Below are 13,475 nucleotides of genomic sequence, written 5' to 3'. Positions count from 1 at the left end.
AGGCGAGGGGGTGAGCACCCTGGAGGCAGGGAGGACCAAGGCCTTGCAGGCAAGAGGACAGCAAGTGCAAAGTCACCAGAGCAGGACTGGCCACCAGGAGCTGGAGGAGCAGCCAGGGCCCGGAGTGACTGGTCATGGGCATGAGGTGGGGGTGCGGGTAGGAGCCGAGGCCACGGAAGGACTCCGGCTTGTTCCCTGGTTGAGACGGGAGCCCTCAGAGGGTTCGTGGGTGGGGAGGTCTAGAGAACAGGAAGGAGGGAAGGAGATACGCTGGCCAGCGAAATGCCTGGAGTGAGGGAGTACGCAGAGGCCAGGGGGCAGGAGGCCGTAGGGAGAACGTGGGGTCTCACTGGAGCACTCAGGGCCTGGGGAGAACGGGGGCAATGACCAGGGAAGTGCGCGGAAGCGATGCCGTGCTTGGAGGCAAAGGCACTGAAATGAACACGTTAATGTCTGCTGACTTTGTTAATGTGCTATTCCTTCCGCAATGTTCGTATTTTAAAAATGCATACCTAGAAATACGAACCACCTCCTAAAAAGAATAAATCACTTCCCCACAACAGACATGAGCCACAGGTCAAGGTATCTATTAGTAAGCTCAGAAGCAGTGGTAAAGGGCTGTCTTCTGCAAGGCTAGAGAGTTCAAATGCAGCTAATTTGAATTATGCAAAGCCTGAACATGTAAGATACTTTCTGCATTTTGACTTGAGTGCAATTTGCACCCTGTAAAAAGTTCTTGTTAAATTAGCGAGATTGGAAATAGAGTCTTCCTTTAGCTCTTGAATTTTATCTGGATTTGTCTCTTTGGATCCTTTCAGCCTTTGGAACCCCCAGCCACGGAGTATAGCTTTGCAATAAGCTAGAAGTAGCCTCACCTATATTACTGCTCTTTGTGTCTACAGCCATATAGGGGTTTGCATTCCCAGGAAGAGATTCAACACAACTAATATTTACTGAGCATCACGGATGTGAGTGTCACTGATCTAAGCGCTGGGTATTCAGCAATGAATAAGATAGATAAGGTCTTTGCTTTCATGGAGCTTATAATTTAGTTGGGAATGGGGAAGACAGGAAATAAAAATGAATAAGGTAATTTCAGAGTGTGAAAATGGAAAGTAATGAGAAAAGTGATTAAAAGAGAAATGGAGAGGGTGCACTAATAGATAAGGTGATCAGGGAAGGCCTTTTGGATTAGGTGCCTCTTGAGTTTAGACTAGAAAAATAAGAAGCAGCACCCTTAATGGTCTCTGGGCCGAGACTAGGGTGAGACGAGTGGGGCATTAACTTTGAGCACAAACATTTTTTTTTAAAGATTTATTTTTTATTTATTTCTTTACCCTTCCCCTCTTCCCCACCCCAGTTGTCTGTTCTCCATGTCTGTTTGCTGCATGTTCTTTGTCTGCTTCTGTTGTCAGTGGCACGGGAATCTGTGTCTCTTTTTGTTGCGTCATCTTGTTGCGTCAGCTCTCCATGTGTGCAGTGCTGTTCCTGGGCAGACTGCACTTTCTTTCACGCTGGGCAGCTCTCCTTACGGGGCACACTCCTTGCGCATGGGGCTCCCCTACGCGGGGGACACCCCTGCGTGGCAGGGCACTCCTTGAACGCACCAACACTACGCATGGGCCAACTCCACACAAGTCAAGGAGGCCCGGGGTTTGAACTGAGGACCTCACATGTGGTAGGCGGACGCCCTATCCACTGGGCCAAGTGCGGCGGCTTGCTTGGTCGGTAGAGGTGGGGTCTGGCTGCAGACGAGGGGTCGGTCCGGCAGCAGACGAGGGATCGGTCTCACAGGGGTTGCGTGGTTCGGCTGACGGGGTCGCCTGGCGAAGCCGGCGACGAAGGGGTCACCCGGAGAAGCAGGCGATGAAGGGGTCGCCCGTAGAAGCAGGCGATGAACTGGGGACAAGGGAGGCCAGGCCCTTGTCGGGGGCTCTCAGGACTGGAGGGCGCACGGCAGAAGAACTACCGCGGAGACAAGGTAAACATGCAAGTCCAACTTTATTGAGGGAGAGGCAACAGTTTTATAGGGGCTGGGGAAGGCTGATTGGTCGAAGCCACGCCCTGTTCTGATTGGTTGCCGGAGAAAGGTCAGTGGGAGGTGCTGGACGGGGGAGGGGTGGTGGTTAGGGATTGGCTGTCGCTGTTGCTGGGGGAAGGGGCAGGGTTTAGGGATTGGTGGCTGCTGTTGCTGGGGTGGAGGGCAGACTTGAGTTTCCCGCCCACGCCTGGCTGTTGCTGCTGTCGGGGGGAGGGAAAAGGGCGGACTGGATTTTTCCGCCCATGCCTGGCTGTTGCTGCTGTCGGGGGAGGGGAAAAGGGCAGACTGGAATTTTCCGCCCTGCGCCTGCGCAGGGAGAAAGAAGAAGAAGGGTGCCGCCCCACAGGCATTGTGTGGCGCCATTTGGGAGGAGGGGCGGCCGCGGAAGTATGGCTGCCGAGAAGGGGAGACCTGAGGGCACTCTGCGCCCATGCTGAGCTCCCTTCAGGGGTGGCGGTGAGTCCGACCAGCCACCCTATTATGGGGGCAGCGGCTTGGCCTGCCGCGGCTGCTCCCCCGCCAGGCCAGCAAACCACACTTCAGCCCAAGGGGTGACCGCAGCCAAGTCCACTTCCCTGAGCACAAAATTTAATGGGGCACCGAAAGACTCAGCTTTCAACATGAATAATTTTTTTAAAAAATTATTAATATTTTTATTGAAGATAAATATTTAATGCAGTATTTTTTAAAAAATAAATATTAATGCAATGTCCATGAAATACCAAATATTAAAGACAGTATCTGACAGTGCTGAACTGAGCCATGCTGGAGACTGAGGCAAAAGGAAAATGTATGTCCTTCTGTACATCTTTTTTTTTTAAAGATTTATTTTAATTATTTCTCTCCCCTTCCCCCCTGTTGTCTGCTCTCTATGTCCATTTGCTGCGTGTTCTTCTGTGTCCGCTTGCATTTGTCAGGAGGCACTGGGAATCTGTGTCTTTTTTGTTGCGTCATCTTGCTGCGTCAGCTCTCCATGTGTGCGGCGTCACGCCTGGATGGACTGCGCTTTTTTTTCACGTGGGGCAGCTCTCCTTGCAGGGTGCACTCCTTGCACGTGGGGCACCCCTACGCGGCACGGCACTTGTTGCGCATCACAGCACTGCACATGAGCCAGCTCACCACACGGGTCAGGAGGCCCTGGGTATCGAACCCTGGACGCTCCATATGATAGGCGGATGCTCCACGTCTGCTTCCCCATTCTGTTCTTGGTATCATTCAGTAAATGGTTCAGTGAGATCAAAGAGTAGATGGAAGTGAAGAGATCAATGAGGTGATTTTTGCAGTGGTCAAGGCAGACAATGACTGAGGTCTGGTTGAGAGTGGTGGCAGTAGAGATGGAAAGAAGCAGCAGATTTGCGGTATGCTGTGCAGATTGCACTATTGGGGCTCATATATTAGAACCAAGAATTGAAGGAAAGGAAGGGAATGAGGTTGACTTCTAGGGTTTTAGCTTGATGGTAGATGGTGATGTGATAGGTAAGATTTGGAGAAGAGCATGTTTGAGTGTGAAAAACAGGAATTGTGTTTTGGGCATGTTAAACTGGAGATACTCATGAGACATACATGTGGAAAAGTCGGCAATTGGATGTTTGAGATGGATCCAAAAATGACATTTTATCCCTAGTATCTTGTAGAGTACCTGAAACATAGGAGAGTATTTAATAGTGTTTGCATTACTATTTGTTTAAAAGAATCAGAAATATATAACAATATTAAAAAATGATCTAGGTTTTCTGGTTGCATAATGCAGTTTTTGGTTGATAATGGTAGTTGCCAAAGAAGCTTGCAGTGATTGCGACCTGTTGTGAAGAGAGCAGTTTATGTCCAAATTCTGCCACATATAGAGACTCTTATTAACTATGCATTCATTGGCTTTGTAAGCTTGATGATGCCCCAGTGCTCTATCTTTTAGGGACTCTGACCACACTTGTAAAACAAGAGTCACTCGAGGTTCACCCTGTGGGAAAGATTCATTGCCACATTTCAGAGGCAGGATTTCTTGCCTCCTAGTCAGCATTAGACATTCAGAAATCCTCATAAACCATTGGCTGGCACAGGACCATTGGGATCCACTGGGACACCTCCCTGAGGATTTGGGTCACAGGGCACTCTGGATTCTTGCCTGTCCTGGCAAGGAGGCAGGGCAGGGGAGTGTTTCCAGCCAATCAAAAATTCTTGAATACCTTTAATTTCACCAAGGAGATCCTCCTTTTACCATCCATCCTGCTATTTAACAATTCACTGGTTTCACAACAAAACCTCGTTTTGACTTTTGGTGTATTAATTAATAAGAATTGATTATTAATTGAGATGTGAGTAGCAGAAGGGTTTGTAGTGGCTACATCTGGAGTGTGGACTTTTCCAATATGCCATCTGACCACCCTGGAATGTAAATTCTTAGTAGCATATTAGCTGGCCACTCCTAGAATTAGGACCTAAACTAATTGAGTAAAACTGAGTATATTACAGACATTGTAAATCTCAGGTACTAAATAGAATGGAAACATATATCTATGTGGTGTGGGAGAAGGTGGCACATGGGATTGGCCCTAAAGCAATAGTTCTTAACCTTGGTTCTGCTTTAAAATCATCTAGGGAGTGGTGGGAGGTATATGGGGACCTCATATTTTTTGAATGTAACATTTTTTTAAAAATAGAGAAAAATTTTTAAATTTAAAAAATTAAAAAATTATCTAGGGAGTGTTTAAAATGTTTGCTACCCAGGCCACACCCCAGAACAATTAAGGTGGAGTCCCTGAGGTGAGATACCCAGATCAGTATTTTTTCAAAGGGATTTGATTCCAATGTGTAGCCAAGTCTGAGAATCATTGCCTTAAAGATGGGTAGGATTTGGACACAGCATATTCCAGGCAGGTTTTGTAAGTGTACAGGGTTATGTAATCAATACATGCCCTGAGACCCAGCCTCAGCCCAGGCTCTGGCTCTGAATCCCCCTCACTTCATTTCAGGACTTGAGAAAGTCTCACCTGGAGTCAGGTAGAAACCTGGGTCCCAAAGCTAGAGCTCCGTTTAATGTTTCCATTGTGGTTTACTAATGGTGATGTAGTGTGTGAACATTCCAAGCTAGGCAGGTGGACGGAGCCTGTGAGTGAAATTCTGTGCTACCCAAGCAGGTCTTGTGAGCCCTTGTCAACTTCCTAGTTATTCCCGGAAATGCCCAGGCCTGGAGCAAAGGAAAACCTCCAGCACCTCCACCCACAGCCCGCTATGTGGCTCCAGGCAAGCCAGTCTCTTTTCTGAGCCTCGGGATTCTCTTTTTTAGGAAGAGAGGTTTGGCTGTTGATCACCCAGAGACCCTTCCAGATACGACTTTCAAAGATCAAGGAAATATGGAATATTGAAAATGAGAGAAAAAGCAAAAATAAAACCAACAGTTAGGAAAAGTGTCCAGAAGAGGGCACACGATGCTGGGGATAAAATATACTATGGCCTCTGCAAGTCTCTGGAAAGGAATTCTGCAGCTGCTTCCACGAGAGGGCATGAGCCTGTACTCAGTGGCTGCTGGTGGGGAGACGGGGCAGTTTATCAGAAGTCTAGTGGGCAGGATTTGCTTTAGTGGGGCATGTAGACCGTGGGCACACAGGCTGTTACACCTGCACTTACCCTGATCCTCGCTCCTCCTTTTCCTTCCCCCTTCTTTCCAACCAAGCCCCAGGAGGTGGCTATTCCCCTCTGGGTGGTCAGTTATTTCTCCTATAACCCTTGGGCCTTGTGAACAGCCTCTATGAGCAGAGATTTGGGAGGCTCTAGAAGAGCCTAAACTTCACCCTTTTCCCTCCCACTTCCCCCATTAAAAGAACCTAATCCCACCACCCTTTTGCACCAGAGTCAGAATACCTAGCAGGAAGCAAAGCCTGTCATTACATTTAGGATTCAGGCAAGCTTTAAATGAAAGCCCCTCTAGAGAGAGCGCATGACCGGTCGTCTTACTGAGTAGGAAATGACCGATGTCAAACCCTCCCAGGGAGCGGGTTTTGGGAAGAGAGTTTTCTTCCCTTGAGGTTATCAAGATGGCATTTGTGGCAACAGGTTTAAACTTGGAGCCTGGCTCTCTTTGGTGTCCTAGGCCAGGTATCAGGAGGGCAGCCACCAGGCACGACCACGGGCTCTCAGAGGCGGTTCAGTCCAACCTCCCACCTGCAGCAGAATCGACAGAAGCCTTGGCAGTGGTAATTCAGCCGCCGCTTGAATTACCCGAGGGACGGCAAGCTCGCTTCTACCTGAGATGCCTGCTCCTCTCCCGAACAGTTTTTCTTATTTGAATGCTGCCCTTAGGCCTCAGGGTTAATCAGTACCTGTCACGCTGAAACTTCCTCCCCTTAGTCCAGGTTTGGTCTCCATTTAAGCAGAACCTGCCTCATCCCTCTTTCACAATTCAGATTTTCAAATATTTGAAAACAGTTATGTTGCCCCCGTCTCCCTTGTTGGGCCTTTACCCGACCCCGCATTCCTCATTCCCCAGAATCTTTCTTTTCCAAACCAATCAACCCCAATTATCTTCAACCATCCCCACACGTTGGGGCTTCCACACTCACCGCACCGGCAAGAAAGCTGAGGCAGAAAGCCAGGTTGAAGTCTGTAACAAAAGACACTGCCCAAACCCTCCCAGGCCGAATGCTGACAAAACAGCTGAAAAATAAGTCTGCACTGCCCCAGGAAAAACACGGAGCGACAGCAAATGAACTGGAAGCTGGACGAGTTCTGCGGGATTAAGGCTGTTGGCACCACTTAAAATCCTGAATTCCTCATGAAGTCCTAATTTGGGGAGTCACAGTAGGCGCTTTCTTTACCCCAGAGGCTTCAAAATTTCCTTTATGTCTCCGCACATTTTAAGATACTAACTAAAAATTTTTAAAGTTCACATGGTTGAAAAATATGTAGTTTCTGGCATACTGTAGATAATGTTAGCTTAAAATATTATATCACTCTTATTTTTAAATTAATTTTTATTGTATTTTTGGAAGATACATAGATCACAAAAAATGTTACATTAAAAGATATAATGCAAAAAATATATAAATGTTACATTAAAAAATATACCCCACACCCCACCCCACCCCACTCCTCCCACATCAACAAACTTTTTTGTCATTGTGGCACATGCATTGCATTTGATGAATACATTTTGGAGCACTGCTGCACTGCATGGATTATAGTTTACATTGTAGTTTATACTCTCCTTCAGTAAATTCAGTGAGTTATGGCAGGTATATCACTCTTTTATTTTTTTAAAAGATTTATTTTTATTTATTTAATCCCCTTCCCCAGGTTGTCTGTTTTCTGTGTCTTTTTGCTGCGTCTTGTTTCTTTGTCTGCTTCTGTTGTAGTCAGCTGCACGGGAAGTGTGGGCGGCACCATTCCTCGGCAGGCTGCTCCCTCCTTCGCACTGGGCGGCTCTCCTTATGGGTGCACTCCTTGCGCGTGGGGCTCCCCTACGCGGGGGACACCCCTTGTGTGGCACGGCACTCCTTGCGCGCATCAGCACTGCGCATGGGCCAGCTCCACACGGGTATAGGAGGCCCAGGGTTTGAACCGTGGACCTCCCATGTGGTAGACGGATGCCCGAACCACTGGGCCAAAGTCCGTTTCCCTATCACTCTTTTAAATGAATCCAATTGACTCTATAAATGCCATAGCAAATTGACAGTCTCCATTGCCCATTAAAAAAATACATAAACATGTTCTTTAATTTATTCACTTTTCTTCTTGAGCCTGAAATGCCATTCCATTTTCCCCACAGAATTTTATCCTATATTTTTTATGCTAGAAACTCTTCTATCATCCTATAATACAACAAAATATATTAATATATTTTTTACATACATGTTTTAAAAATGTCCAGTGGTCTAAGTGTTAAAATTATTCTGAACTATCATTACAAATGGCATTATTGCACAACTTATAAGAATAAATGTATAATTTTAATTATTAAATAAAAAGTAAAAATTATATTGGAAATGTATCTTTAATAAGATGGACAGGGCTAGAGTTTTCTCCAGTAAATTTAGATGTCTCATTAAAATGAGATAGTGTTCCACAAAAACACTATTCCTATTTTTGTTATAGACATAAGTGTTGAGAAATCTTATTTATATAAATAAATAGATGTGAAAGGAAGTTTTGTTAGAACAGTTTCCTTAGTTCTTTGAATTCCTTCTGAGCTGGTAAAAATCACAGTGATCCAACAAAAAAATTTTGAATAATTTGTCAGCTGACAGCTGGATTAAGTTCTTTGTCAAATTTGTTGAAAGCACAGAATTGGTAACTACCTGATCTTCAAAAAAGTTTTAGTTGTCCTTTTGTTTGGTGTTCTAGGGGGCAAAGCACCATCCTGCTGTTCTGGAGGTTGAGAGGTGTGGCTTTCTTTTGCAAAGTGGGAAAAGGGAGAGGGATGGTAAAGGAGACCTGAGAACCAGCCTCCCCTAACTGCAAGTCTATTTTTAGGCAAATCAGTGTTTAGGAAGAAATGCATATGGAGGTGAGGGTTGGGGAAATTGATTCCTTTAAAATAAACTATGGACTAACAATTGCTTGAAAAGTCTTCCCATACATTAGGACCCCACAGATCTCAATATGGGAAACCAATGGCGAAATCAGCCTGCCATGAAGGGGAAGATAGAAATTGCAAGGGTGAAGTTACCGGTAAGAAACTCATTACAGAATACCTTTTGTATTTGAGTGTATTAGTCACATGCTGCATAACAAATTATCCAAAAACTTCACACACATTTGTATTCTGACAGTTTCTGTGAGTTATAGAATTAATCTCAGGGCAGAATAGCAGCAAGAAAAGATCACTGGGAGATGTTTTATTTTATTTACTTTATTTTAGTTTAGTTAAAAGACATAATCAGGGAAGCAGACTTGGCCCAGTGGTTACAGCATCTGTCTACCACATGGGAGGTCCGTGGTTCAAACGCGGGGCCTCCTTGACCTGCGTGGAGCTGGCCCATGAGCAGTGCTGATGTGTGCAAGAAGTGCCGTGCCATGCAGGGATGTCCCCCAAGTAGGGGAGCCCCACGCTCAAGGAGTGTGCCCCGTAAGAAGAGATGCCCAGCGCGAAAGAAAGTGCAGCCTCTGCCCAGGAATGGCGCCACACACATGGAGAGCTGACACAACAAGATGACGCAACAAAAAGAAACACAGATCCCCGTGCCGCTGACAACAACAGAAGTGGACAAAGACGAACACGCAGCAAATAGACACAGAGAACAGACAACTGGGGCAGGGGAGAGAAATTTAAGAAAATAAAATAAAACTACTTGAAATAATTCTTAAAAAAAAAAAGACATAATCAGGGTCTACTTGTTAATGAAGAAAATGAAGAAGAGAAAAAAATGCTTAACAATATTCATATTACATCTCACAAAACCAAACCCCATATTCTTTTTTTGATCTTTAGCATTAATATAATATTACAATATTGCAATATTTTTGTAGCAAAAGCAATGAAGGTTATATATATATATTTGCACATGTTGGGAGGACAGGCAGGCCAGCAGGAGTGGGGACTGTGGTACACAGGGGCAGCAGGGGAGGGTGTGCTGGGAGCTCAGACGACCCCACCCACCTCAGGGTGCTTCCTCCTCAGGAGCTTGTCCACTGGCATGGCGCATAGGCCCAAGGACATGAGGCAGTGGGAGCCCTGGAAGCGGAGGCCGTGGGGCGCCAGGCCGTGCATGCGGTGGGGGCAGTTGAGCTCGCCGTCCTGGGCACAGGCGCAGCGGCAGAGCCCGCAGGCAGAGGGCCGCTCCCTGGTGTGTGAGCGCTGGTGCACCACCCGGTTGCTGCTGCTGCTGAAATGCTTCCCGCAGAACTCTCACCTGCCTCCACCTGGCCTGCGGGCTTCTGCGTCTCGGGTGGGGTCATCTGGCTCTAGGCAGGGTCAGTTCTCTGTTCCGCGGTGGCGGCCTCCCAACCATGCCTGCCGGGGCCTGCCTGAGCCCCACTGCCAGTAGCCCCGGTCTCCCAGACACCCGCCAAGGCGCAAGCCCCAGTCCTTTCCCCACTGCTGCGCGGGAGGGTGCGGGCAGGGGTGGCATGGGAGACCGTCCATGGAGGGGGTCGCCGGGGCCCGTTCCTGGCCAGCATGCGCGGCGCAATAGCTCTGGGGCCGCAGGTGACGGTGGGTCTTCTCGGGGCAGTCGAACTTGCTGCTCTGGGCACAGGCGTAGGGACGCTGGTCGCAGGCGTAGGGCCGAGGGTGAGCGCACGTGCACCCTGGTGCTGCTGAAGGGGCTGAGTGTATTTCTGCACACGGGGCGGATCGGGCTCCGCCGGCTGCTCACCCCGCGCGCCCGGGCCGCTGGCCCCACCACGGTGGGCACGGCCGCGGCCTCCTGTGCCAGGCCCAGCAGCGGGGCCCCCGGGGCGTCGGCCTCTGTCTGGTAGACGGACAGTCCGTGGCCCCGGGGCGTGGCGCAGCCGCCTCCAGGCACGTGCACCTGCGGCAGCGGAGGCAGCTCGGGGCCTTGAGGGCTGGCGTTCCCAGCCCTGCGTGGGGCCGGGGCCTCTGAAGAGTGCCCGCCCTCTTCCTGCCGTCCGGGAAGGCACTGAGGCCTCCTACGGGAAGTCTGTAGGCAGCGGCCGCAGACCAACAGTCCCGGGCGTTTGTCCGTCCAGGGCTGGCAGTCTAGCGGGTTCGGGCTCAGCGGCGTCCACGCGGCCCCCTGGCTCCGAGCGCCAACGGCGTGGAGGGCGGCGCCGGCCGGCGGGCAGCCGGGGAAGTGGCCGCATTCCCCCCGAACCCTCCCCGCTTCACTGGGCTGGCGAGGTCTGGCATCTCTGCGTGGTCCTCGGCGCTGGCGGCGGGCGCGGGGTCTGCTCGGCGGCGTGTGCTGCCAGCCTTGCGCGGGCCTTGGGTTGCGGGGCCTGACGCATGGGCGGTGCGCTCGGCTGGAGGTGCTCAGGTGCCTGACCTAAAAGGTACTATTTAATGCTATATCGATGAGAGACATTTTATTTTTATTATTTTTTTAGTTAGGCCATTAAAAAGAATTTATTGAGAACTGAGAAAAAAGAGCAGAATTATGCACCGAGCTATTGATACTGGCTGATCTAGGCAGAGAGAGCCAAAAACTTGACAGGAATAAAACTGGTTATTGCTCATTATTTTTTTCTTTTTCTTTTTGGGAGGCACCAGGGTTTGAACCGGGGGACCTGTTACATGCTAGGCAGGCGCTCAACCACTGAGCTACACCCAATGGGAGATATTTTAGAAGCAGCTTTAGCACGGCGATTTAATGGCCACATGCAGGGAAAACCACTTTCAAACATCATTCCCATTTCTCAGTTACAATCCATAAGACTCAACACCACGAAATCCGTGTGAGAGAGACAATGAAATGCAAGCTGGCTTAGGATGGTGATGACATCAGAGATACTCCAAGAGGAGAGGCCCTCCAGAAGTTCAGTGACCGTGCTGGCTGTCTCAGTGGACAGGTGGAGAGTTCTCCATTCCTGGAGGGTGTCCAGCAGGAGGCTGGGTGGTCGTACACCAGGGAGGCTGAACATTCCTACATTGGGCATTGCGCTGGACGGCCTCTACCCAGAAGACCATGTCTCAGGGCCATTGAGTTCATGACCAAGTTTCAGTTTAGGGACTAATCTCTCCTTGCCCGTTTTTCCTGCAGGTGATGTTGTTCCCTGTTCACTTTTGGAGAGCTTATGTTCCAACTGTGTAAAATGGGTTTGTGCCTCCATGGTCAGATCCAGAATTTGCCTATATATCTCCTCAACCAAACCTTGGGAGAAATCCCGACATAATTCAAGACAAGTTTTCTGGAAGAGACAGAATTTGGAGTACAAGAGAGTGAAAAGAGGCTGTAAAAGATTGTACTATTTATCAAAATATTTGCTGTCCTGTTCCAAGTGGCTCCTCCCATCGGTGCCCTGCCCTGTAGGAGGATTACACATCCCCAACCTGATGAACTAAAAAACGTATCTTGTTCTGCCAGTGAATTATGAGTGTGTCCCTCTCAGAAGTGCAATGTGACTGGGTCTGCAAGCAGAAGCTTTAGGGGCTAGAGCGAAGTTTGCCATGTCTCCTTTCCCTCTGCCACAACACTGGCAGGCTTCTCAATGGTGCCCAGAGAGTGATGTGACAGGTGTGAAATGTGAGCAAGAAATAAATACTTCTTTCACTTTTTGTTGGTTTTAAGCCACTGAGACTTTTGCTTCCTGCACCCTAGCCTAGCCTGACCACACTGATACAGAACCCCAACTTAAAAGTGTGTGAGAGGCTGGACACACAGAGTGATGCACAAAGATGTGAGCAGGAGGGGCACACATTCGGGGAAGGAACAAGCAGAGGAGCAAGTGGGGGAGGCGGAGAGCAGCACCACCCGGAGCTCAGCCGCAGCTGACCTGAAAGCTGGGCCGTCCTCACACACGGCGCCTGCTGCTTTCTCCTGCTCTCCCCGCTTGCATCCTCCACCAGGACAGTGATAGCACATCCTAGCTGTGTTAGTTTTTCATGAATGGGAGTGCAGGTTCACAGAAAGATAGGAACCTGTGTGGTAGGGCATAGAATGTAAGGAAATAATAACTGCCACTGGATATTTATAGTTTCCAAAGCACTTTCACACAAGTACCAGTCAATGAATAGCTTCCATCTTAGCTGAATTCCCCCTTCCCTGTTTTCACTTTTGCTAATGTTTCTGCTTGGAAATCTCTTTCTCCCCTCTTCTACATCAATTAGTGACTGGCATTGCCTTTAAGACCTGGCTCAAAACTTATCTCAATTCACCTACAATATTTTGAGAGCTACTTTGTGCAAGGCAGTGTGCTAGGCAGTGCAGAGGATATAAGTAGATGCCGTTCAGGCTGTTCTAGAGCCTCCCTGAGAGGGGAAAACAGGGTATTAGTACACATGAAGTACAGGGTGCAATGAGGGGAGCACCTGAGGAGAGGTGCAGATGAGTGCTTTGGAAGTTCAAGGTGCTTCCTTATTTGTATGTGATGGAAACCTCCACCTATGGGGGCGGGGGCGTGGAGGCCCTCTCTTTACCTTGAGAAGCCACGGAGCAGAGCAATGTTTCTCAAGTGGGGCCCACACCAGCAGGGTGCTTGTTAAACACGCAGCCTCACGGATCACATCTCTGACCAACAAAATTAGCCCTGTCCCCATCTCCCTTTAACACCTGGTACACATTAAACCCCAGAACTCCAGGTGGGAAGGTCTTAAGTGGGATGTGCCGGAGAATCACCTTGGGGGTGGCTCCAGAACAACTGCCTTGGCTGTTGTAGATGTGGTTGAGAACTAAGTCAAGGGGCTGTCTCTGATTTAGGGACAAACGCCACTTTCAGAAACCCAAGGCTGTGCGTCTCCTCCTTTAAGCCGGGCTCTCCCTCCACCGCTCCTGACAACTATTTTCCTTTTTGGCTTAAAATTCTACTTTTTGGTGGAAGAAGA

The 13,475-nt window shown here is 48.7% G+C and overlaps 1 pseudogene; it reads right to left on the bottom strand.

Moving 5' to 3' along the window:
• Positions 1–9,614: 9,614 nt before the first annotated feature.
• On the bottom strand, positions 9,615–11,590 carry LOC101430805 (zinc finger protein 296 pseudogene; annotated as a pseudogene).
• Positions 11,591–13,475: the final 1,885 nt, after the last annotated feature.

Source organism: Dasypus novemcinctus, chromosome 16 (genome assembly GCF_030445035.2).
Source record: "Dasypus novemcinctus isolate mDasNov1 chromosome 16, mDasNov1.1.hap2, whole genome shotgun sequence".
Lineage (NCBI taxonomy): Eukaryota > Metazoa > Chordata > Mammalia > Cingulata > Dasypodidae > Dasypus > Dasypus novemcinctus.
Note: the sequence above shows the minus strand (reverse complement) of the source record. Positions and strands in the feature narration are given on the sequence as shown.